The sequence below is a fragment of the Balearica regulorum genome, chromosome 12 (genome assembly GCF_011004875.1).
Source record: "Balearica regulorum gibbericeps isolate bBalReg1 chromosome 12, bBalReg1.pri, whole genome shotgun sequence".
Lineage (NCBI taxonomy): Eukaryota > Metazoa > Chordata > Aves > Gruiformes > Gruidae > Balearica > Balearica regulorum.
In genome coordinates, this window is record NC_046195.1 from 8100960 (window position 1) to 8128379 (window position 27420).

A 27420-nucleotide genomic window follows, 5' to 3' on the forward strand; every position below is an offset into this window, starting at 1 on the left:
GAACTTCAGCTGGCATAAATTGGCTTCTGTACAGCTATAACGATTTTCACCAGCTGAGGATCCACCCTGTGTTCCTATAATTACCCACTGGCATCTGAAAAAAGATTCATGTGAATGTTACGCTAACACATCTGAGGTTATAGAGCAAGAAAATTTTTAAGTGGTTGATTTTTAATGTGATTTTTTAATCTAGAATTTATTCCGCCTGTTTCATCTTTCCTAGGATTTTTTGAATATCAAGTAACTCTGAAGAGATATTTTTAGATGGACTTTTGTATGTGGATTCATGACCTATGTCCAACGTACAGCAGCTGCACATGAGTCTGAAACTGCCTTTACAGCAATAGCTGCAAATAGCTATTGAGCTATCAGACTCTTCCGTGTTAAATTCACAATTAAATAATGGATCAGCAAACTTTGTTTTCTGATATGAAAGAAAACTACTCATTTGCATAAGCATAGTCTTGTGAAATATAGTTTCTTATGCAAGATGCATTTCATACTGTTTTCCCTGAAGAGATAGTCTTCTTCCAGGAGTTGTCACCCAGAATATTGTCTGTCTTTCCTTGGATGCACAGCTGGGAATAGGAATTACATTCTTGCAATTTTAAGTTTTCTTGCTAGTTTAATGCATTCTGTATATTGTGGCCTTTTAATAATTTTTAAAGTATGCTCCACTGAATAGTTTGTATTATAAACAGCTGTAAACAAAGAAGAGAACCCAAATACAACTGCCAAGCATGAATATAATTGTACAATAAGTAGGTCATCTGCTCCTACTTCCACTTGGAAAAAAAAAAAGGGCATTTTTTAGCTTGTTTCCTTCAATGTTAGCCTAGTGCTTTTTCTAACAATGCATTACTTGTTTAGTTGCCTTAGAGGAATGCTATTTCTTGGCTTATGTATCTGTCTTCCTCATGGGTACACTGTGTTCACTTGGGGTATGTCTCTGAAAGCTTAACAAATCAGAAAAGCAGAGATTAGATGAGCCAAATAAAAGGGGAGAACAAATCTGTGCTGCCCATGCTCTTGCATTGTGTAGAATGTTGTGTGCTTGCATATTATTCCTGCCTTAAAATAGGTAAGGAGCTGGCCTACTCCCTGACTTTCATTACAATTAGTTCTATTCTTCAGTAGACTGGGCTAAATTTCTGCATGGTTATACACTGCTGGAAAGGGTAGTACATCTGCAGACTTTTTTTCCACCTACATTCTGTCTTATTTTGGATTTTCACTGTTGTTAGTGCCCTATTCCAGGGGTCATTGTACAGCCTGTAAAATTTTGCATTGAATTTGTCATCATTAAACCAGATTTTTCATAGAGCTGTGATCTGTAACATGTTGGAAAGCTTCCATGAATCACTGCAGTGTCAATACTATAAAGAAACCCTAGTATGCCTGCTGAGGACGTTTCCCTTCATTGGGCTTTGTAAGAAACAGCTAAACATGTGCAACAAACCTCACTGGAAGACTGAGACCCAACCCATCCCCCCTTCCCCAACCCCCCTTCCCCACCCCCCCGATCAAACTTTACGGTTTTAAGCAAAACCAACAGAAGTGCAATGCCTTTTGAAGCTGCCTTGCTTGTTCACCTCCCTCACATCAAACAGAAGCACATCTGAAAGAGATGAATACATGGTAAAACCAACAAGGCCCTCTCCCTTCCCTTTCTAGCTACTGTACTTAGGAGGGAGACTTTAACAGCAAATAGAAAGCAGACTTGTTTCAGAAATTGATTGATGGTTCTTATGAATAAAGAAGACAGCAAAAGCAAGACAACTAGAGCTTATTGTAGGCAACATGTTTGAAGAAGATGTACTTACTTTCAGGGACAATATTGAAGGTGTAGGTTAAAAAAACAGAACAAAACACCAAACCATAGGGGAAGGGAGGACCTTTCCTTGCAACATTCTTTGTTCCTTTCTCAGGTCCCCTCACCCTGGTGTCTCCTTGCTCTCACTCGGGAGCTAGCATGTTTTGGCTTTCTGCATTGCAATATTTTAGTCATTATTAGTGAGTGTAAAGAATGGGAGGATGAGGAAGTATGGTGGGGGAAGCAGATGTTTGAGGTGGTTAACTATTGACCCCAAATGTTTTGTTTGTTCCAGGGCCTGAAACAGCTCTTGCTAGTCTTAGCAGAACTTAGATACTGGATTGAGTAGACCCTTAGATCTGATGTATTGTGGCAGTTCGTACATTTCTACAAGATTAGAGAAGATCATAGGCTAGAAAATTGGCTTACTCGAGGGATGAAGAAGCCTTAAATACTTTGAGCATCAGTTAGGATAAACATATATTTAAAATCCTCTCCAAACTTTCTGAAAATCTGTTCTGAAAAAACACCTGAAAATATTTTCGGGATTTTTGTCTTCCAAAAATGTCTTGGAGCTAGGCAGAAGAAAGGAGCAGTAAAACAATGTTGCAAGTATTTAACCTTTTTGAACCTTTACATTTCAACCTAGGTTCATGTTCTGTTTGATGTATAGATTTGAATCAGTTTGACCAATCTTAATTGATTTGGGACAAGCAATGTGATCTTTTTAACTGGATTTATAACAGCAGATTTTGTAATCAGAGACCTGCTTTTATTGCGTGGCAATTCTGCAGGTATAACAAGGGCATTTGAAAGTTCAGTGTGGCTTCTCAGTCTGCTTACTGCTGCAGTGATGGGATATGTGGTCTTTGGGATTGGATTTTATCAGGGTTATGCTGGTTGAAAGCTTTTCTGGACAATGCACAAGCTTATGCTTATTTCCTATGCTAGGACGAACATACCTAAAATTTTGTGGTTTATTTCTAAAGGTAGGGCTATAAGACTAGCATGGAAGTAGTTTTATGCCAAGTGACCGGAAGTGTTCTGCAAATCGACACCATTAAAGAATATGACTGTCAGATTGTAGCTTGTAATAAGTCATGTATTATCTGCAGATTCTGTTTCAGGCCCCTGAGGGAATGTGTAGGAAAAGCTTTTGCCAGGTGTTAAGCTATGGATCATTTGTCATTCTCTGACACTGAAGAGTCTCAGACTCCTTCATGAGCACCAAACTTACTTGAAATTGAAAACTATGTACACTCCAGCCACTTAAAATACAAGTTGATATCTTAAAATTAAAAGTCAAAATGTACCTCTAGGTAGGAATGGTTAACTATATTTTTGCATGGCTGGCTGAGTAATACATATACTCAATATACAATAGCAAGTAAAATGTCACAAATTAAGCTGGAGGAGGATGGCCTGGCAGTATCTCCCCACATATGCCCTGTCAGGATAATCTAGGTTCAGTTCCCATGAAACAGCTAAAAGGCAGAGAAGCCCTTAAGCAAAGATTTTGGCAGGACACTTCAGGCAATGGCAGATGCTTCTAGCTAGTTTCTAGCTAGTCTGTGCAGTCAGGATGCCTTCTGCATTCCCATTGCCTCGCTCCTGGCTGCTGGGTATGTGGATGCTGTTGTTCTCTTCGCTCCCACAACAGTTTTTTTTATTATAGGAACCAGATTTCATCTAACAAAAGAAAGGACTATGTACAGAGAACGCATGCCTCATTGTTCTTCTTGGCAGGGCAGAAGAAGGTAGGAAGGGGTTATTTGGAGAGGTATGGTGGATATTTTACTGAGTTCATTAGACAAACAAGTTTTCTAGAGACAACTATTCCTCTTTGAAGATTTCCCTCTGTATGTTTTACTATATGATCCATTGTTTATTTCAGTGACAATTGTATGTTTGAAATTAGCTTGCTCAGGAGATAATTCAAGCAATGGGGAAGTTCAGCTGTGGTGTTACAGAATGGTAAAAGAATCATTGACTTTGTTCACATAAATATAAATGAATGTAGCTTACTAGAAAGAATCGAAATACTTATGTGTCTGTTAGTTCTGGAACTGAAAATCTTTGACATCTGGATTAACTATAGGATAATTGATTAAGTACATTGGCATTCCAAAGTCCATAGTTCTTGAAATGATTCACAGCAACAAATCGGTATTAGACTTGAATTATCTGTGACCATGAATTCAAATATTTTCTTGGTAGTGTCCTGTAAATACTGATGTTCCAAAACTGAAATGAGAAATGGGAAGAGGTATTAAACACTGAATTTAGCACAGATGTTTCCTGTTATAACAGATTAGTAAAATTTCAGTATTCAATAGGCCTTTAACACCCACCCTCCATCTGTGGTATTAATTTTTAGCATTGTAGAATAGGCCAAAAGAGCAGGCATATAACTTAAAAGGAACTCAACCAGGGTGTTTTCTCTAGCTTTGCCTTCTTTTTTTCTGTGTTGCTTCATTTGTATGTGGAAAAACTTTATGGAGGGCAACATGGGGAAGACAAAGCTAGCTCTCCATCTGGGAGTCACACTTATTGCAGCCAAGTGCACAGCAAACAAGCCCTTGAGCATATGCTACATACATAAGTGTTAATTGAGAAAGTCTGATGATGTCAGTTGTGTAACAATAATATTCTTTGCCAAACGACCAGTTTGTGCATGTGACTTTTAAGTAGCTCTGGTTCAACAAAGTGCTCGAGAAGTGCCTTTGCTTTTAAAGGGCTGAAGGTAAGCAGTGCTGAGTAACTGAATGAGCACCATGGGACTAACAAGGTCAATAACCAAGCGATTTGCCACAGACCCACTCAAAATGGTGGTGAAGCTCATCCTTCAGTAACTTGGTTGGGAGATAAAAGAAGAAAAGGAAGCAAGCATAACAGTGGCTCTGCCCATAGTATGCATTGCAAACACATACACAATTTACTGTGCAAACTAACTTCTCAAGTTTCTTTCATGCATATTTATTCAGGGTTGAATGCCAGCCTTAATTTCTCACTCACATATGTACAGGTGTTGAAGATATGACATTAAAGACCAGGGATTTAGGGATTAAATTTTTATTTTCATTCTGTTTTCTTCTATACTTCAGTGTGAATTTGCACCAGAAGAGGAAATTCTGTTTGCAGTAGTTCATAATGACTTCTGAGACAGAACAACACTATCCAGTACAATATTAAAAGGCAGGGGTACGGTGTCCTGTAAAAGTGACTTGAGAGCTCAGAAACTTTCTTTGAAGTAAGAGAGATCGTTTAAAAGTTTGACCTACATAGTTATTGAAAAGAATTTTAAAGCTGTGATCAAGAGCTATTGAGTACTAAGCTAAGTAGATTTCTGATGCTACAGTTGCACATTTTTACAGTGAGGGGAATACCAGGATTTTGTTGTCTGGGGGAACAACCTTGCTACCCCAGATACCTCCCCTTTGGCTCAAGTGCTAAGACTCTCTACAGGAGTCAAACTAGACTGTCATAATGGTCCCTCTCATCCTGAGCAATTCAACCATCATTCAGGACGTAGTCATAAAATGTATCCCTAGTGTAAGCTGCAGTTCATTGATCCTCCCATTCCTCCGAGTGTTAAAGTGCATAAATACAATTTATTTTCTATTCTTGAAGGATGAGTTACTTAAAAGCTCTAGAACATGATTTAATTGGAAAATTACCATTTCATTTTGATTTTGGAGTTTTTGTTTTTCTACTAGAGTGTCATTTAGATGTTTCTTTTCTGAACACTAAGAATGCATCCCTGGGTATGACCGTGGCCATACCACTGGCTGATGCTGGAAAAAGGATAAGATTAGACAGAGTTAGTTTTCAGTCCTTTTTTGGTCTTCAGGGATTTGATCCATCTAAATACTTTAATTATAGAGTGATTTCTAAAAAGTTCAATTACATTTCTTCCTTAAGAGTAGTTACATGCTTGAAAAAATGCTGGTTTGGGATTTCTAAGTAAAGGTCCATTTTTGAGGTACAGATTTTGCTGTCAGGTACACTAGTGTAATTCAGAGTTGGCAGATGGATCTGTATTCATGATGCTGACAGCAGAGGTTGTCCCAGATTTTGATCTAATACTGGGAGGATTCCTTTCATCTCCCTCTGTCAAGTCACTTTGCACAGTGTTGTCATAAAGTTGTTGTGGCTAGCGATGGACATACTTTCCTGGTATGGGATGATTCTGTGCTGGTGCAAAGCTGGTGGTGCAAGGTGCAGTATGTTTCTGCTATCATTACCTTTCTTGTGAATATCAAAGGGAAAGAGGAATCTGACCTGTTCTCCAGAAACATGGTTTAAAAGTTCAGCCCAGCTACAGCAGATCATCAAGGACTGTTGCTATACATTTTTTTAAAATGCATGAATGACCAAATCTAATAGCATGACAGTAAGTATTTTAGTTTCCAGCTGCTTTGTCTCTGCTTTTGTTCTGTGTTGCTGAGAATTAATTCTATGTGTTTATCTATTGGCAATTCTGTCCCTTATTCTTTACTTCCTCCCTGACACTGGTGAGCCATGGTTCAAACTCATCTGACTATGAGGTTTTCAAGCAATCTACATGTCTTCCATATAGAAAAATAATGTACCACATCCTGCGCAGCATCAGGCAAAGCTGGTAAAATATACCCCCAAAGCAGGTGTATTTAATGCCACCATTTGGATTGTTTACAGATTGGAAAGTGAAAAAGCAAGGAAAAGTAGCCTTTTGCGTTCTCAAGCTGCTTTTTCTGAACAGTTTTGTTGTCTGTTAAGAAATGTCTTTAAACAGTTCCACAACATTCAGATTAAAAACATAAGCAGTAACATTGTATCTAGTGTTCAAAAGATGACATTAAGACATGTCAAAAGATGACATTAAGATGACATCCGCTGTTTGGATCTGGGGTTTTTTTCGTGTCCCTAATTTCCTGTTAGGTCACTGGTAATTCACTCAACTTTCTGCTATCTCAGATGTCCAATTTGCTAAAGGGAGTTTAATAGTGCTCACTTTCCTGGAGTGTGGTGAGGGTGAATGAATCCTCTGTAAATGACATTGTATTTTCTGGAGGAAAGGTGCTATATAAGTCAAAGTAATAGTTTAATATCTAATTGAATACTTCAATCTAACAGATGGGAGCAAAGCTTAAGAAAAATGTTGAACTTTTTTTTCCCTTGCATATTTCTGCTTTTTTTGTATCTCAGAACTCACTTTGAAATGAATGCCTGTTAAACGAACATAAATGTTAACAGCATACATTTTCCCACACACAGTTATATGTTCCCACATCAAAAACTTTAACTTCAAATTTATTGTATTTAGACCACACACGTTACCAGGGCAGACTGTAAATGCAGGGAGGGAAAGAGCCATTCCATGTGCCGTTTGGCTGTAGCTCAGCTTTGCTCCTTTGCAGTGGGGCACTGCTTCCTCCCACCACCTATCCACATCTATTGGGATCCTGCACATTCAGCAGGGCAGATGTTTTCTTTCTAGTGAAAATAACAACTCCAAAAAGCTTTTGACTGCCTGTTTTTTGACCCCCTGCCAATCTTGGGGGCTGATCAACTTTCTGTGGGGTTTTAGTAAACGTTGGCTGTTGTCAGCGAAGGATGAGATCTTCCATGGTTCCATTCACAGCAAACAATGACACTCACCAAGGAGGGTTGTCCCCACATCACCTGCTGCAGCAGATAACTTCAGGTTTTTTGCTGTTACAGCCAACAACAAACTCAGATTTCTTTGCACACGGGCTCCCTGCTTCTGCTCTGATTCCTGCATTTGCTTGAGTGCTTGCCTCTGCCCTGACCTTGACTGCAGTTCAAATCTGTGCTTTTTTCTAAATGCTTCTGACCGAGGAGCCCAATAGTAGTCTTTCCCAAAACCTGAAGAGGTGACATGTTATTTGTTGAATAACTTGGGGGGCAAAGCACAGGTGTCAATCTTGTGAATTTTCAAGGTAATAGCTTTATGGTCATCAGAGAATAGGTAAGCAGTCTAAAATGCATTTGCTGTGGAGAAGAGGAGTCATCCCATTGCAAAGGCCTCATCCATGGGATGCAAACCTTTTAAGCCCATACTTGCTGTGGCCTCATGGACCTGTACCTCCATGTCTGTGTGTTTCTTTACACGGTGGCATGAAACCCAGGGCAGCCACTGCTGGCCTGTAGTGCCCTCCTGCCACCCTTAGGAAGAGCACAGAAGCAGGCAGCTAGCATTTCCCCTGGAGATTTTATTAGCTTAGTTCAAGCACAGCTCAGTGCCCTGCTATATATTCCTTTCTTTTCTGAGTTCTAATGACAACTTCAATTTTTTTTTTTTTTAACTTCCAAATTCTATTTGGCATCTTGTACCGAAATTTCCTGCAGAGAAAGAATTCAGACATTTGGCTAGAAACCTTTCTTGTCACATTCCCTCACAGATGGTCCAATCTGCTCTGCAGTTCATGCCTGACAGCTAGTTAATCTGGCAGTGCAGGAACACACATTTGAAAATTCAAGTTCTGGATCAGCCTCAGGTAAGTACCTCAACTATGTTCTGTACCCCGAAATTGTAGGTATGCAGTGGCACACAAACCATGTGTAAAGAGAATGATCCGGCTACTATCACTTACGTGTACTTTTGGAGAGAGATCCAGATTCGGTACATGTTCAAAGGCATGGGAGAAGTGTCTACCTTTTCAATTAAGGTATCTGGGAAGTTTGGCCATGGTAGTACAAATTACATAAAGTAGACATATACCATTCTCTTATAACCACAGTGGATATGGAAAATATCTCAATCAATGTTTTGGTTTATTACTTCAACAGAGAAGGTTTCATTTCCTTTGCTCATTGGAGGGGAACACTTTAGTGAGAGATGGTCTACGCAGAAATAGAGAGGTGCATAGATGCACCTCATCTAGTGTAAAGGTAAATTGCTACAATCAGCTGTCTATCTGCAGTAGCCTGGGCTGTGTAGCCCTGGTCAGGGCAATGGCTGTGGCACTGGAGGGCCCTACAGAATTAGCTGTGCTGGTTCAGGTGTGCCTTTGCAGTCTAACCACACCACCTGGCTCCAGGGAGATGTTCTCCAAACAGGTCAGATGTCTGAAGAGAGACAACTTTGCCACTGAGTGTGTGTGACCCTGGCTACATCTCACCTTCTTCCATCTCAGGATAAAATCAACGAGCAGCAGGCTGCAGTACCAAGCATTCACAGAGCACTCCTGTACATTCATGGCGTATTCCACTGCAAATGCTAGCCTCAGGTAAGAGACTTTGGGGACTGGAGGGTAATACGTGGACTGAGGTCACATTTATTTAGTGCTGTGAAATTTTTGGCAATGTTCTTGCTCATTGTTTAATCCAGGAAGCCAACTTGGACTGCAGCCTGCAGGGTTGGCAATTTTGTGTCAGAACCTGTATCTAAATCAACTGAAAAGGTGACTGAAAGTCTTGCATGTCCTGAAGATGGTCTTTCATGATGCCCCTTAAAGATACACTTTAGAAGCTTACATTATACCTTGCTATTAAATCAAAACATTTTTGGACAAAAGGAGCATTTTTACAACCTGTTTGTGTAGTCCCTAGCACGTTGGATCAGACGCTCTAGAAATCAGCTATACATGAGCAATGATTAATTAAACAGGTTGGATAAACTATTAGAATTTCATACTTTTTTATCAGTGCTGTCAAACTTTTCTTGGTTTCCTCTTTCTTTTGTAATTTATATTTTTACTTCTTGGATACATTGAAGAATTCAGTCCCTGTCCTCCTTAAAAATGTGGAGTAGTGTTTTTTCAGCTCTAAGGTATATTGTAGAAGACAAGTCTCTAAAATCTAGATGTACCTAGAAATGTTTGTTTTGTTGCAGTACACTAACAATGCTTTCAAACCTACACCAGTGACTTAGGGCAATTTCCTAAAATGTTATAAAAGGTGATAAGAAAAGCAAGCCCACTCATGGTAGGTCTGAATTTGCTATTCATGAACTGTCACCTCCTCTGGAAAACAAGAAAGGGAAGTGGAAGTCAAAAGATTGAAAAACATTGCACTAATAAAACATTTTCAAAACTTTGGCAAAGCGTTGGATAAATGCTTTAAGCTGTATATTTGTTAGGTCAAATTCTGTGCTCTATCTGGTTAAACAATCTTACTCCAACATTCTAAAATATCACCAAATTACATATACATGTTCTTGTAATGAACTCTGGGCAATCTCATGAAAAGCAGAATAAGAATGCAAAATACATTGTGGTTTTTTGTGTTACTGGTGCATTACACAAATACATAATTTATTCTAATTACACTAATTTCACTTTGATACAGAAGGTCTAATAAAGATGCACCTTTGCTCAATACCATGAATCTTATACCTGAAACTTATTTAAAATGCAGTTTATAAGTGAAAATTTGAGATTTTTTTTTTTCTTTATAGAACTACAGGGCCATTTTAATACTCTTAATTATTTTATTTTTTTTTAGAAAAAGAGATTATTGTGTTTCTGACAACCACATGTCATATTGATTCTTAAAGAATTTTGTCTTCCAGTCTGTTTGTTCCAGATTAGTGAAATTACCATGTGAAATTCTACAAAAGTTATTACACTTTAAATATATCAGGTTTTGCTAATACAAAAGAGATAAAACTGAATTCCAGTTGCTCTGAAATGACAGTCTCCAAATGGCAGCAAACAAATTCTTCAGAATGCTGCCTCTTTTTTTGCCTGTCCATTTCATATGATATTTGTCAAGAGATAAGTTAACATGAAAATTCAGATGAGTCATTTACTCAAACTTTAAGGCTGAATATTTAGCAGAACATTTAATGTCACATTTTCCTACTCCTTTTTGCTGCAGAAGAAAGAAATTCAAATCAAGACATCAGGATGCCATTATGTTTCTGTAGATCTTGTATCAATGTAAATTTTGAGATAGGTGCAGAATTTTTCCATAATTCTTTTTAGTGAAAAAAAGTCTGCATAAAAGCTTTTAGAAGTGCCCCTGGGGATCCCAGTGAGGTGATGATAATTTTTCTTATGAATTAATCTTAGCAAATTTCACAGTGGCAAAATTCCTGAACATTTAAGGAAATACTGCAACTTTAAGAATAGTTCTTAAATATTTGGACTAGCATAACCTCAGGTCTGACTTTCAAAGGAACTGAATATTTCTGATTCTTACTGACTTCCAATTCCTTTCCTCTGAAAATAATCAATATAAAAATAAGTGGGGGTTTGGCAATAGAGTAATTTCCAGAAGAATCGCTCTTTAAGAGGGGATTTAAGGTCATGTATAAACATATATCTTTACATATAGTTTTATTTTTCCATTTAAACTTAGACGGAGTTGGTCAAACTTGAAGAACTGATGTAGTTCCCAGATTCTTTTTAATTAAGCTAAAGGTTCTTGATATACCTTTTCCCTTTTTCAAGGCTTTGTTTCATGCGTTGTAATATTTGTTCCCTCTGAGAGGAACAAAATACATAATGAAATTAAATTCTTACTTGAAATTACAGGATATGCATACCACATTTTAGATTTCATAGCAAAGGATATCTAGGCTTTATCGCTGGGCAGATGACTACAGCTGTAGTCCTTAGGGAGCCATTAGTGATGGATAGTGATTAGATACGGAACATATCACATATACCCAGTCTTCATTAGGAATTTTGACAGCCCAAGGAAGGCAGGTTTGGACATACAGTATTTTCATAGAATCATAGAATCTTAAGGTTGGAAAAGACCTCTAAGATCATCAAGTCTGACTGTCAAAGTTTGCTTGTATTTGCTTACATTTTGAGCCACGTATCCCTGTATTTTGCTGATACATTGTCAGGGGAGCTATTAGTGTGGATTACATGGCAATGATTTCATTTTATAAAACAAAACAAACAAACAAAAAAGAAAGCAAAAGGAATTGCTTTTGGGAGAAGATGATCCCATTACTTAGAGGAATAAATTACTTGATGTTAAATTAAGTGCTTATCAAAATGAATACAACAGAATATGACAACAAAGAATTTAGATAATAACTTGAAAATAAGGATTTAGACAATATTTCCTCATACATTCAGTGCACATGATTTGCTAAGTCAAAGCCATGTAAGCAATTTTATGTTAAACACTTGGCTTCATAGCGATAGCTACTAGTAATTAATTACATGGCCCATTACTATGGACGTGATAGTAGCTGACATGGTATAAAGTTGGCAGTTTCCTAATGTACCAAATAAGGAAAATTCAAGTGTAAAATGTCCATATATACCATCATTTCTGCAAGAAAGTGCTTCCCTACAAGGCTGCTTATTTTCACTGGTGTGTTTATGAATAGGAGTGGTACTCTTCTGTTAAGGAATTTGGTTTTGGATTTTGCCCAGGCAAATTGGGTGCATTGAGACTAGTGGGTGCAGTGAAAGAAACCCCCTGAAAGTCTGACTTTTAAAGAATTGACCTTGTATCGTAAGGAATGAACCCAATATGTGGCTGGGGAGTTGTGCTAGAATGCCGTACAGCCAGGTGCAGCAATGCTTCAGTGCTTACTGCTTCTGGGCTGGTGGTGCCTCCAGGCAGGCCCTGGGGCTGCAGCTCACAGCACAGCTGATCCCTGACTTTCCAGCTTAGGACTGTGGAGCTCTACTCAGCTCCTTTCCAAGCAACAGCAAAATGCCATTATGATCCTTTTCTGGAACAGACTGATTCATGAGGAGAATAACTTTCAGTCCAGAAGAAAGTGAATAAAATTCCTTAAAAACTTGGGCTGCCAAAGGAGGAACTACTACAATATATATAAGCCATAAATATATTAAAAGTGCATGAGCTGCAGTGGTTAGTATGATGCCTTCTGGGAAATAGGTTTCATTTTTCCATTTCTTTCAAGATTTGTTGTACTATTTTGAGTGACAGAAACTCAGGTCTATAGAAAATGGAACATTTCAAAAGTGAGTGTGTTCTTTTCCCTGGGCAGGCACTCTGGTCACCTGAAGGAGTACTGATCCTCCTCCTTTGGTGATGACGAATCAGATAGCCTTTTAAAAATACCCCCAAATAATATTTTTATTGCACAAATATGAGGGATTTTTTATGGTGAGCTTTCTAGGTTACTATAGTATAACAATTTTAAACATAGGCAACACAAGCATCACATCTTTTAACTTCATCTGCTTACTTGAAACCAAAAAAGCATCCTTTGACTGCAGTTCTTGGACTTCCTTCAGTCAACCTATGAAGAAACAGAATGTGGAGGGTTTTTTTATGAATCAGGGCCAGACTTAAACACATGGGGCAATTTGCATGCTGAATTTGAAGTTGAGATTCGACAAAACAAAGGATATTACAAGAAACTATGGTGAAGTTTAAAAAAATCAGTACAAAGCTAAAGTTCATTGCCAGTACTGTTCTTGCAGATCAAAGCTATGCTAATGTGTTCTAGGGTTACTTTAATATTTTGCAGCTTCTCATTCCCTTGGTGCGTGTTTTAAGCATGCATATCACTCACTTTTATAATAAAATAACTTGAAAAAGCCTTCTGCTTTGTATTGGCCTCCTGAGGTAGAAAGTCACAGATATGTTAAGTCTCATATTGCTTGTTCCAGTTTCATTATGTTTGATGAAAGAAATATCTTGGTCATATCTTGTAACATGCAGTACTTCCTCAATAACTGAATTGCTGTAAGGAAGGGCATTTTTTTACCTAGATAATGAAATTCTATCCTAGTTATTTCCCTGGTCTTCATTGTATGATACATATAGGAGGTTGGCAACATGTTAACAACTACTGCACAGCATGATGTAAAGCTTTGAAAAGGAATTTTGTCTTTAGGGATGGATGAGTGGAACCCTTACACTCTTCCTGAAAGATGTACTGTGGAGCTTTTTGTTCTCTGTGCAGGAAGAGGTGTGTGTATATTCTAAATATAATTATGGGTCAGAGTGTAAATGTTAGGCCTCTGTGAACTCCATGACTAAAACCAGACCTATCAATTATGTCAGTGGGAGGTTACTGCCAAGATCAAAAGAAGATTATAGGCCTGGCTAAGTCTGCACTCACACAGCTTTGCTGATGCAGCAATCTTGATGTGCTACCCTAGCAAAGAGCATGTTACTAATGCGAGTGCAGCATATTCCAGATTGCTGTGAGTGAAAGATGCTGTCTTGAAAAAAAATGTTTTCCATATAACTTTCTCTGCACTATGGCATTTGCTTATGCAAATGGTCATGTTTCAGTTTTGTCCATGTTCATGTCAAGAGTATTTACCAGCTCTGATTCATGATTATAGAAGCCTGGCCTTCAGTAAATGGACTAACAGGGCTAAGCTGAGCCCTTGCCCTATGCCCTGGTGAAGGGGTTGAGCATCTGGAAGAATCTCTGTGCCACATGAGGCAGGGATAGAAACAGCTAGTCACCTGGGGCATCCCCAAACAATCCTAGGGCATCCAAATCCCCAGTCAGTCATCAAATTAAAATGGCAAAGGACGCTTTTCTTTCAGATCTTTTTTTTGATAAGGCAGTAGAGAAAACAACTCCTAGCAGAAACCTCATTTGCTCTTCTTGGTCCTCCTCATGGGTATAGTTTAAAAAAATTAAGGCTTTTCAGTGTACACAGTACAATACTTCTTTTTTTTTTTTTTTCCTTTCATTTTTGCCATACTAGAACATGGGGTTTATAACTAAGGGATTGCAAGATATGGAATGTAGAAGGATTGAGAGATGACGAATGCAGAATCTTTGTACACAAAGAAGTAGAAAGTAGTGATCAAAAAGTGCTCTGAGGCAAACCAGTTAGGGACCCATTGCCAGGAAAATGACCTGCTCATCCATCTTTCAAATAAAATGTAAAACTTAGGTCCACATCATTTGTGGCCATTTTAAACACTTGAACATTTTTTCTGAAGTCTGAATGCTGTTAATTTTGGTCTCCTGGCCAAACTCCAAACAGAATAATTATTCTGCTTACTCCTTTTCTAAATTACAGCAACAGTTTCATTGGGAACAAATGCATTCATAGTTTGCCGACCTAAACTACTCTTATATTGCTATGCACTATTAACTGTTGCTGCATTTCAAACCATGGCTGGCTGCATTTCCATGGTGGTTTAAATGATCTCTGGACAAAGCATGTATATCTTTAGCTTGTTTAAAAGGCGGTGGGACAAAAGGTGCTGTATGTATAAATGCTATCATAGAAATAATTTTAGACCCAGAATGTGCAGGTGTTGAAAATGTGCTCTCTGAACAGGGGCAACTGTTGGCATTCAGTGATGTAGCTGGATGAAGGACAGAAACTATTTGGGAACAGAGGGTGCATGCTTATGGGTTGGGAAGCTGGTAGCCACTGATTATCATGAAAAAGGTATTTTCACTGGGAAGAATTGCAAAATTACAGAGCAAAATGGGAAGCAAAGGGAGAGTGGAGATTTACTAGAAACAAGAGGCCCAGTGTTTTGTGGATACCTGTTTCTGTATAATGAGGCTAGCTAGCTAGCAGGATGCACTTTGGGGTTTTTTTCAGAGGTAAAGGAGATAAAGTTTTTTGAGAAGTCTTACATACTATTCCAGAAATGCATGGTTTCTTAAAAGTCTATATTTTGTTGTAATTATTTTATAGCTTTTTTTTAAAAGGTCCCTACTCTGCCTGAAAGGTGAGGGAAAGCCTGAAACAGCATAAGATATGAGCAAGAGGCTTTTACGGCTTTTATCTTCCAACTGTGCTGTTTAGCTACAGTATCATCCTGCTTTCCAGTGCTCTGGTCATTGTATAGCACCTGAACTACTTGCCTGGAGTGTTTTTAAGCTTTGATGCTCAACTGCACAGCTGTTTCTAAAAAAACAGAATAGTCTAAACTCAAACAATGAAATGAAAAATGTATTTATGTGAACTTGTTCTAATTATGGGAGAGCCACATGGCAGGAAAGCACTCTTATCTAATCCACACAACAGTTACAGTGGCAGCAAGGAACAGATTTTAGTCCAAAAGCCTTGGCTTTTATTAACCTTTGTCTCTGTGTTTCAAGTAGAAGCACTGTCTGATCTTTTCATATAGCCTGAAAGCGGACTATGCTGTATAGCTGGAGAATTTTCTTTTTGTAGATAACTTGAGTTTAGCAAGTACAAAGCAGAACTGCGCTCCCATTCTCCTAAGTCTAAGCAGCTTCTTTCTCCTTCACTGATAGGCAGATTTATAGTCAGGAAAAATCAGAAAATTATTTCCAGCACCAAAGCAATTACTAAAATATATTTTTAAGTGCCTAGAAGTCAGATCAGAACTTAGCAAAACTGAGAAGATACAACCTTCTACAGAGAGCTGGTGAGGTCTTGACCCAGTAATGTAGTCCAGTGGCACAGACAGTCCAGGCTCCTGTGCAGCTCCCCACCATCTCTCAGCGAGTGGCTGTATCATGGCTGTGCTGAGGAATGCCACTGACTTGCTCAGGACCCAAGTAGGAGACTGTCTGGGTTCAAATGTTTATCAGCAGTAATACTGTGGTGGTTTGAGCTCCCCAGTTTCTTTCTACCTCAGTGAACGAGGCTGCTGTCTCACGGTTTGAGCATTAGCCTTTTGACTGTGGATTTGTAAAGCGTAGCATAAACCTATAGGGAAGCGCAGTCTTCAGAGAACAATAAAAATATATATGGATTTTAAAATATTATATGCTTTGGAATAAAGGTGCTATATTCAGTGTGCTATAATATTCAGGTGTTCATGGTGAACTTGGATATGATTATTCACTATCTGTCAGTTGTTGTGTGACTGGTACCAGAACTCTAAATCCCTACAGTTTTTCTTTCTTAACATTGAAGCATTTATACCAGAAGTGTTCAGTTCATTAGTTGTTATTTGAAATTATTATTATGTTTCTATATATAACTAGGATCCATTCTTAGTGCTGTTAGGATATATTGGTGCTCTTTCTTTTTTATTTTCTCTCTTATGAAACTGTACTGAAAGTACAGTGTTCTTTACAAATAGGAAAGTATCAATTCGTTCCAAAATGTCAAAGTTTGTCATCAAGGGAGAGAACAAAAAAATCTTATTGTGCACATTACCAGTCATAGGGACTGCTGACCATTGTGGATGGTCTCCTAATCCCTACCAGACCAAAAAAAAAAAAAAATTGCATTTAGAGAAAGTGAAGCATCTTTGAACAGTCTGCTATGATTAAAATGAGTTCATTTTGCAACAGACTTTATTTGCTATGAATAATTTGATGAGCTTTATTTAATTGGCAGACACAACAATAACCAATCATATCACATTTCCCACAGGCTCTGAATCATTTTGGAGCCCTTTTGCACTGTTAAATGGTTACTAGTTTTCCTCTTTCAACATCTGTGTTAGTCAATCTTGCCAAGTATCCATTCACCGATGTTATAACAAGATGTTAAATATTTAAAATTACAAAAGAGCTTTAGGATGGTGCCTGAATGGCATTTAGCTTTCTCTCATTTTGGAATTTTTTACTTTGTATATCATGTACAGAACTTTAAAAGACAACATAGAAATGTATTAGTAAAAGAAAAAAGGGAAACACAGCGAGTTCATAATTAACAATTTCAGCAGAATTACAGATTCTCATTTGGATTTCAGTAGAATATAGACAACTAAATCACTTAGGAAAATCAGCATTTTTTTATCCAAACAGAAACAATCCACAGCCTTTTCCTTACTTTCAATAACAGTCCAATTCACTGATGTTAAATTATATTGGAAAACCTATTAAAGCCTAAGTAAAATTTACAGGTTAGCAATTCTCATTCTGATGTAGTAGATAATGGATACTCAACACTGCAATATTTGGGTCCCAGGATGAGTCAATTCTTTTTGACTTGAAGGACCAGCCCTGGATATTAAGAATAACAGTAGATTCCTAAACATCTCCTATGAACCAATTAGTCTTTTTACTAATATTCTCATTCATAAGAGACAAGGGATCTTGTGCTGATTTTAAGCCTTCATTCTAACCTCTCTGTAAAAAAAGCAGCTTAGTAAAACAACTTCAGTCTGAACAGAATTTGGACTGCAATGTGCTACTTACTATATACCAAAAACATGTGCTTACCCAACTTCGCCTTACTTGATGATATGTTCCAGTTTGGCACAAACTATTTTGTAAAATGAAAATTGAAAAAAGACATGAATGAAGATTCCCTCCTTAGAAACAGTGGATAGATATCACAAGCAAACATTTCTCAATTTTATATCCTCTTCAAGAGAAGGCACAACTCTGTCACATCCTTGAATGGGTGGTCTTTCAAAATTGGCATGTTGTTCAAAATATTGCTAAAAGAGATCATTGTGTACCACATTCTTGTGCCAAAATACACTATATAAATAAGTCACATATACACTTAGGCATCCAGGGCAGGATCTCAGAGTTGGCTTTTTTTAACTGTAAAATAACAAGCCTCTATTATAAGCTAAATACTATTCTCTTTGTGAGACAACCGTAACATTTATCTACCCAAACTCAGCAGAACTGCTTCTCTTAAATTATAGCAAACTATCAGAGACAGAAGAGACAGACAGAAGAGATTTAGGCCCAGATCCTGGCCGTTTTTAAGTCAAAGGCTGATCTGTCATTCCCTAAAAGAAACCAGTATTTTGTGTATAATGAACGGTTACTTTGAAGCTGGCTTTATGGCTGAATGAAAGAGTAAGGGGTTGTGTATAAGAGAGAATAGTTTTCCTGTTATGACCAAGGATGCATAAACTGGTGTGCAGATAAAAATGTGTACAGTAGTCTTCTACATGCTGGATCTCATACAGGAAAACAGGTCCATATAGTAAGATATAAATTTTGAAGGAAATAGAAATAAAAGTAAAGCCCTAAAGTGGGGTTTAATTATCAGATACAGGGACAAATAGAAAACCACTGTTCAAAGAAAGGTTTATATGATATCCAGAAGCAGTTAGTGGGCTTGTTATCAGTTGTGGCTGAGGATATTTTAAGTCTATTTTGCAGGATTTCATTAAAAAATACCCTGAAAAGCATGAATTTGTGGAAGCTAATCAACCTGGGTTTCAGACAGAAAGGTTCTACCTCATTAATTTTCTTGCTTTCTTCAAAGATACAGTGTCACAACTGTGGCTGGCATGGATGATACAGAGGATGTTATGCAGTGCATGTTGAAACAGAAGATGACGATTCTATGCTTTAGTGAGAATTGCACAGCACATGTAATGGATAAAAATCCATCTTTGAACAGGATGCTGAGTGTGATTATTAGAAAATGGTACATTTCCTTAAGGATCTGAGACACACCTCTTTTGTTTATCATGCCATCTAACTACATGGGATGGCAATATCGATTTTAAAATAATCAATTGCTTATGGAGCCAAAACTGAAGGTAAAAAAATTGCAGAATAGTGAAAATATGTCCTAGGAGACTTATCTATTTAAGATTATAGCGGAGATAAATGATCAGTCAAATACAATGCAGACAAATTTAAATTAATACTCTCAAGTTTACGTAAGTACATCTGCATGTATTAAGAGCATGTTCACAGTAAAACTGAGCTGGAGGATTTTAAGAATTCTGGCTGCTTTCATCTTGAAAAAAACCACTTGAACAGCTGTCCCAGTGTGTTAGAGAAATGAACTCTACAGAGGGTTTGAGGGGAAAAGGGGCTTAGCTGAGAGTTTCTGTGGAATATATTTCCTAGCCTAGGGAAATAATGTGAAAATGATGCTTGGCTAATACAAGGACATTGCTCTTGTTTGCTTTCCCGGGGGAATTTACCGTTTGGTTTAGATGAGGGAATCCATGGGCGTTTAACCACAATTCTGGAGACTCCAGCACAAAATGTTCACCTCTCCAAATTGCAGGCCTGGCATATCACTTTCCATATCTCTTCAGTTTCCCCTCCTGTTAGGAGCCCAAACACTGTATGTTTGCAGAGCAAAGTGCACTGACGTCTCAATCTCTGAAGCACTTCAAAGCCACAACTCTCTAGTAAAGAGAATATTCACAGCAGGTGAGAAGGAAATAAAATGTGAGGAGGGAGAAAAGACAGAGAAAAAAGAGGAGGCTGATCAGAAACGTTAAACTTTCATTTCTAGTTTGTGGCATAAATGCAGGCCACTCTACTTAGTAGACACAGCTCTACCTCTCCAGATTTCATGGAGAGGCAGGAAACTCAGATTTATAATTTAATTTCTATCCCTGGATTTTACTCCCCCCTACACTGCCCTCGTGTGGCCTTAGTTCTAGAAGCACAAAAAATGACACGGGGGTTTGGAGTAGCGCGAAACTAGTCACATCAGATTTTGGACCTGAGGTGCTTAATTCAGGATATTTTAACCAATCCTACTGTTCTGAGCTAAGATCTCACACTGAAGATTAGAATCTGTTGTTACCTGATCAGAACAGTGGTTCTTAATCTGATTGTCAGCCCCTGTACTCTGAGAGCAGGCCTTATTATGATCTAAATGCCAGTTTCTTGCTCTGTTTAAGCCTCTGGGTTTATGTCTCCTGGTTGCTGTTGTGTGGCTTGTGTGAAATGAGTTGGTGGTTCCAGTCCTATGCATAGAAGATGGGTAGTTATATCATGAAAATCAGTATCTCCAGGGAAGTGGCATGATTAGCACAATCAGATCTCTGAAACAGAGATGAAGGCTTTGGCGGTAAGTGGGGCTGCACCACTTTCTCTCAGATGTGACTCCTGCATCTGAGTCATTAGTTAATGAAGTTAAGCCCCCCCCCCCCCCAACTATAGAAAGGGCTGACTATGTTTCACTGATCTATAGAATAGTTTTGGTCGCTAACATTTGTGTCCTTTCACAGCTCCAAACTGTCTAGAAGAGTAAAGGAAATTCCATGAGACTGGCAGGAGGCAACTGTTTATTTTGCATTGCCCATCAGTCACTATAGGGTGATTTTGTGCTCCCCAGCAATGTCTGAACAAGATCTGACTACAGCCAGTTGGAGCCAACTGGTTGTGGCTGTGTGTAATGTTGCAGGCTATTTTCCTCTCTTAAAAAGATAGGGTTGCCCGCCTCTCAGTCACCTCTTCTTCCTGCCTTGTGCTCTTTACTGTATTGCACCTGACTGCTGCTGAAGGACCACACTTTCAAGGATGGAGGGCTCACTTTGTCTGTGGAATAGGCAAATGTAGTTCTAATAAAGCCAGTGGCAATGCGCTGGCTTACATTGAATTGTGGCCTATAAATATTTCTACACCAGTGATTTGCTGGGCAGTGTTTTACTTTAACTGCTGCTTTAACTAATACTAAATGCAGCATGGAGAGGGCACTCAGCCAGGGCTCTGGGTTCTCTTCCTGGCTCAGCCATGGTCATGCTCCATCTGTTTTGCTGTCTCACATGGGAATAGTAATACTGAAATTCACGTTGAGTGCTTATATAGTTACAATGCACTGTGTGAGAATTAACTGTTATTACTGTAGACTTTGGAAGCCAATTTTTGACCTTTCCATGCACTCATATGTCATCAAATTGCCATAAGTGTGTCTGAAGAAATAATTTAACCAGCAGGCTGTAGCAGAGGGAGGACTGCAAAAACTGCTCACATCACAGATCTAATTGAAGGCTGTTGTCCCACCATCAAAACAGAACAGGAGAGAACAGATCTATACAACAGCAGGTCTTAGCAACCATTTCACACCAACCTCTCCTAGGAGAGGTGAACTGATGGAAGTTCATTTGTGTGTGATTTGAAGAAAAATCTCAAGAGAAGCAATGGATAAAGAAACAAGTGTTGTGAAACTGAATATAATTAGGCCTGTTGGGCCACATGACCTTGGCTATCTCCTTGAATCCTTTTCTGCTTGTTAGTGAATGCACCTTTCCTTCAGTTCAGGTGCTCTTCTGTTTAGGCAAACACAAATAACAGCTATGTACTTTTGGTCTAAGGGAGACAACAAAGAAAGCAGGAAGAACAAAAGTAACTTTTCCATGAGAAACCACAGTCTGATCTTTAACAGGCTCTAGCATCTCTAAGAACAAAATGGCCAACACCTCTGCTAACAGGCAGAGTTCTTAAAGCTTTACAAGAGGGAAGAGGCATGGTGATTTTGTGGTAACACACCCTATGCTCTGACTTCCACATTTAAGAAAAGGCAAAGGGTGCTGGTAGAATATATGAGAGCAATACCCTTAGAAATTAGTAACGGAATGTGAAAAAATTTCCTTTACAGTTATGAGTCATGATTTCTCAACAGTGCATCCATTATAGAATAAAATACTACCCAACATACCTTGATTGTCAGTATGTAGGGCCTAATTAATCATTGAGAAAACATTTTAACAGTCATAAAAATGAAGGTACAATTATTTGAAGATGATCTGATAATGACTGGTTTGCGAAAAAAAGGTTGGATTTTGGCAACTGCCTCCAAAGAGAGTTCCAGCCTGGAGAGAATATGATTTACAAATAGCAATGATCTGTACTTTCCAATTGTATCTAAAAAGAAGCTACCTGAAATACATGGCTGTGAAAACAGATTTTACAGCTCTTCTGTTTTCCCTAATTTTCTGCAAATTTGCTGTGTTCGATGCAGTGGTCCCCATCCTTGGCCTCAATCCCCTTTCCAACTAGTGCTCTCAGATGTTCCTTACTGTTTCCTTCTATGCTAAAATATATGCAGATTGCCACAGGTGCATCCTTGATCACAGTGATTATCAACAAATACGAAAGTGGATTAGCAAAGGTTAACAATTGACACAGAAATATAAGGAGAGAGCTGGTAGCAGGATAATTGCCCTGCTCAGTGAAAGATCTATGGACAGATGCATGAGATTTTGCAGCTAAACTATGCAATGAATAAGTTAATCATTGTAAAAGGTACGTTTCATTCATCACTTGTGGAAATAATCTGGTGGCAGAAAGATGAAGACTGTGCTATACATTTTGGTTTTACTTAGAATCTGTAGATATTTGTGGATTGTTTTTGCTTTATGTTTTAGTTTCTTAGGTGATGGGTGTAAAATTGTATGTACGTTTATTCCTTAGACATGACCATTATTCTTTCTCTTCTTCTCCCTCCCACAAGCCACCATCAATGAAAATTATCAATTCTAATGAAAGAACTCAACTACCATGTATTAATTTTAGATAGCAGCTCAGATGTGTTTGCAAGTTAGATTCTTATAGAACCACCGTGAATATTAACATTGTGCTAAAGCCCATCTTTATTGTATCTGGGCACTGTGTTTTGTGCTATAAGAACTCTGACAGCAAAGCTTTTGACTAAATCCACAACAAAACTTTGTTTAACACTCAGCAATCTGATCTCTCTTATCCAGTTGGGTTGTGCCTGCAAGTTTTATTGCAGCTATTTGGATCTAAACTAGAGATCAGAGTGGAAAGGAGAATTTAGGAAGGAAGAAGGAGCAAAGAAAGATTACTGCTTTTATTTACAACAGAAGGCATTTTAGTGTGTGCTCGGAAAGGAAAGGGAACAATTTTAAATCCAGCCTTTCAAGATGTAGCTTTCCGTGTTATTTTAAATTTGGATCATACTTCAGTGTATTTCTATAGCTGTTCATCCACCACTTTTAAAAGAATGGTAAATTGCTGTATCACATTCTGACTATGCAGGGGGGAAGCTTTTCTGACGCTCTGTCCCAGTCCTGCAACAAATTAACAAGCCAGGGCTTGTTAACAAACTCATTTTTAGCTACAGACTTGTTACAGTCCCTTTTCCTATCCCCCAAAGCAGACTGTTGTGGAGTGGAGGTCAGTGGACCTGAGCATGGGATCTCATGAACCTATTCTCCGCCAGCAACATGATGAATTTGCAGGACAGAAAATATCCCAAAACATTTTTACCTTTTAGACTGTGGACCACGTTTTTGCTTGATTTCCCTGGTGTGAGTCAAAAATGGCTCAGTTACAACAGTGTAAATTGGATGAGCCCTATTGGCCTCAGAGGGATAGCTGAATTTGGCCCACTGCTTTACAACTGTTATTTAAACAGTAAATGTCCTGGCTGCAAGGAATAATATAAAAAAAATTAAAATTCATATGTATTGGGATGTGCTCTGGATAGCATTGTAACAGGGAGAATATCAGACTTCATCTTGTTTTGTACTAGTGTTGACAACATATGTGTGGCAGTACTGGAGAAAAAAGCAGCCGCCTCATTATTCTCAGGGCATTTTGCAGCATGCCAAGGCATCTGGGCAAGGAGACTCTCAGAACCATGGCAGAACTGGAAAAAAATTGCCTGAAATGAGGTGTAAAGATGAATAAAGAATGATTTCCTTGTTTTAGCTTGAAGAAGAAAGTATTTTTTTCAAAAAGCAGGAAGATAAATTAGAAAGATTTGCATCTAATGTGAACGGTTCCATGTATCTCCAATTAACAGAAAAAATACATCAAAATTTATGATGAATGATATGTCTGCTCGGTCCTGTTCTCATTATACATACATCTGAAGTGGAACCAATGCCATTTATGAATAATTTAATTAAAATAATGACAAGTATTATTTTTGTAGCATACAAAACTGTAAACATTAATTTAGTAAGGCTGAGAATCATGATATGCAATCTTAATTACTAGAAACGAGAATAATCAGCTGAACTGTGGCAGTTAACTCTTTAGAAAGGAGTTTACAGCTGCTAGGGTGGAACTAACATCTGAAGAGTTAGCATAGTCATTACTTTGAAGTGCACGATGTTTTGGAATAAACCATAAAAGCAACATAAGATCTCTTTATTCTGCATATCTTTTGAATATTCTACAGCCCTTAGAATTTCTCCCAATATTTTATGTTTCTGTTGTCTGCCAGTCCCAGGGCTTAGTAATAAATCTCCACGTCAGCTCTCCTTCCTAGTGGTTGCTAAGCTGTCATTAGGTGAAAGTATGGACTAGCCAATACCCCTGGATCCCTGCAGGCATTCACGTCGTGTTATCCCTCTCCTAGCTATAACTATCAGGTCTGCTTAATAATGAGTAAAGTTGCTTGCATCTTGTGCTCTCCTGGGAGGTACTTCACTGGCCTGACAGGTAGAAACCTTCTTCTGATTTTCCAACTGTCCTCTACTTTTAGTTGGGAACATTTTTTATAGCTGCTTCTCTGCTCAGGTTTTTACCCCTCACCCTGATGTATTTAAAGAAAACAAGCCTACTCTTTGTAGTATGAGGTAAGCAAAGACGTTGTTAGAGTCTCCTCTTGTAAGATGGACTCACCTTTCCTCTGATTAGTATTTCTAGTTTGATTTCAGCTTGCTTTAATATTGGTACCAAAATCGTGCAAAGCTTTCTGTCTGGCTGTACGGGAGAACGCCTTTTCAAACTGGGTCACCCTCTGCAAGGGTGAACTTTTAGTCCAAATTCAAAGTCAAAAGCATCAGAAAGCTGAGAGTTACCACCCTGAGGATAAAATATACGGAGCTTTTAATCCATAAACACTGTGCTTGACAGCATCTCTGTTACAGCAGGCCAAAATGACACCGTCTGCTCTGCAAGTGGCACTGCTTTTTTTCTCAGTGTGTTCATTTCTCTGCTTTTCATTCTCTGGTGCCTCATTTCTGACTCATCATATGAACTGAGCAAAACAAGAATGGGAACTGGTAGCTGAGGCTTCATGGATTTTTTCCGAAGTCACCACGTGCTCGCTCTCATCAGCCATGCTGTCCCTGTGCGCCAAGGGCCAAGCAATTCCCAGTTCCGTAATTCTTTGAATTGCAACAGAATTACAAAACAAGCAAAAGTGTGATTTTGTGGAGTTAAAATTCTGATCCCAAATTACAAATGTGATAGACAAATGTAGATGACATCTACACTTTCTGAACAAAGGGGGTGAGTTAACCTTTGCCACAGTGCTTTAAAAGCTCAGATTTTGGAAGATGGAATAATCATAATCGTGAAGTTAGATACAATGTTCCTCAGCATCACCAGTTCTCATTTAAAACGGTTTAAAATGAGAAGGAAATTAAGAAGTTAGTAGAGCTACTAGCAATAGTAAAACTCACAGACCAGGAAAAAAATCTTAGTGAAGTGACACCTAGTGGCCACACGGTGACATGACTGAGACTCCCCGAGAGGTTGGCCCCAGAGCAAGACTCTGCACAGCCTGTGACGTTCAAGGCAATACAGGTGCGGCAATAAAAGCGAATGCCATGTAATTTGGAAAGGAAAATACCCGACCATGGCTTTTTAAAAACCTCTGCTGTTAGCTGGTCCTTATCTAAGAGAACATTATGTCCCTGGAACACAGGCATAAGTCATGTTCTAACATGAGAAGTGAGTCCCGCTGCAGTCTGTGAAATATTAAAATTTACTTCAATGGGCAAGGATTTCTGACCCTAAATTTTAGTTCCAAATTTAATACTGAACAGCTCTGTGAACCTAATTTCTCTTGACTTGAGGGAAATGTTTTGTTTCAGAGCAGCTTTCCAGCAGTGCTTTATTGGGTCAGTTCTCACAAAATGTTTGCCATTTTCAGATAGAAAATGCTACTAAGGAGCTTGATTTTGTCAGGTGTTTTAAAAACAATCTTCTAATGACAGGTAATTAAATTAATCACAGGCAGGAGACGGAGAAGCTGGTATGCTGCTTAGATTAAAGGGAAAGAAAGTGAAGACAAATATTGTTAAAAGAGCTAAATTTAGTCTTTCTCTCAGAAGTGGTGCATTTGGAAGACTTTGGAGAGGAAAATTCTGATTTCAGCACTGTCCCATATGCACGAATGGTATTTGTTAGCCAACATGGTCATGCTGTGTAGCCTTTTTTTCTAAACCAGCCTAACCAGACATCTTTCTCTGTAGCTTCACTAAGAACACCAGCATGCAGAAGTGAAAGCATTTAATGCACTGCATTACCAATAGAGCTGTCCTGTGCTTCAGACAGTGACTATGGCCAAAGTCCTGTTTACACATGTAAACTGGAGGGGCTTCAGCCAGCAGATCTGATCAGTCAAGATCACGTTGACTGACACACTATTCCGATAGACACGTGAAATGACAGTGGTTCTTCTCTCACCAATGCACAAAGCAGTATGATGCTGCCAGGAATGGGAATGCATCCCATCTTTGTATTCTGCTGAAAACTTTTTCTCCTAGGTTTATTAAAAATTAATATTTATTTATTAATTTGTAATTGTTAGTACAAATTTTGCTGCTCTTGGAATTTTCTGTGTGTATCAAAGTTTCCCTTCCCTTTTTAGTTAGTTTTATATTTTCTTGAAAGTTAATAGGGTTTTTTAATACAATTCCAGCTTGAGGGAATATAAGGAGAGTAGAATTTGGTGGTACAAAGTGCTGAAATAGTACAAATTTCAGCAATATCTGAAATGTCTGTTGCTCCTTAATTTGAATATATAGTATCTTTCTTTGGGTTTTGTTTTGAATGGGTTTTTTTCATTCCATGTGTGTTCATCAGCTTTGAGTCTCTTGAACAATGGCAACTTATTAAGTCACATTTGCCAGAAGCGCTGAAGGTTTTATGTTGCCATTTCCTGATAGGAAAAAAAAAATCTGATGACACTTCAGAACTGACAGATGGGGTTGCGTTTGTACAGAATTAATCTATGTTGAACCACATAATTAAATTCAGACCTTGACTCAGGTTGAAGTGTTTTGTCCAACTGTGAATCCGTGGGGGTTTAGAGGTAAGACTAAAGGCATCAGGAAATTTAGAAGTGCTGGAAGCACTCACTTCACAGCAATGCGAATCC

General features: G+C 38.4%; 1 protein-coding gene across 1 annotated transcript in view; it reads right to left on the reverse strand.

Annotated features, from left to right (window-relative positions):
* The window catches only part of LIPC (lipase C, hepatic type), an 80437-nt gene extending 60833 nt beyond the window's left edge, over nucleotides 1–19604 (reverse strand). Inside the window, exons 1-2 of the mRNA XM_075765021.1 lie at nucleotides 19520–19604; nucleotides 17838–17880 (exon numbers count right to left, since the gene is read on the reverse strand). The gene's annotated coding sequence lies outside the window, so the exon portion shown is untranslated. The remainder of the gene's footprint in view (nucleotides 1–17837; nucleotides 17881–19519) is intronic.
* Nucleotides 19605–27420: the final 7816 nt, after the last annotated feature.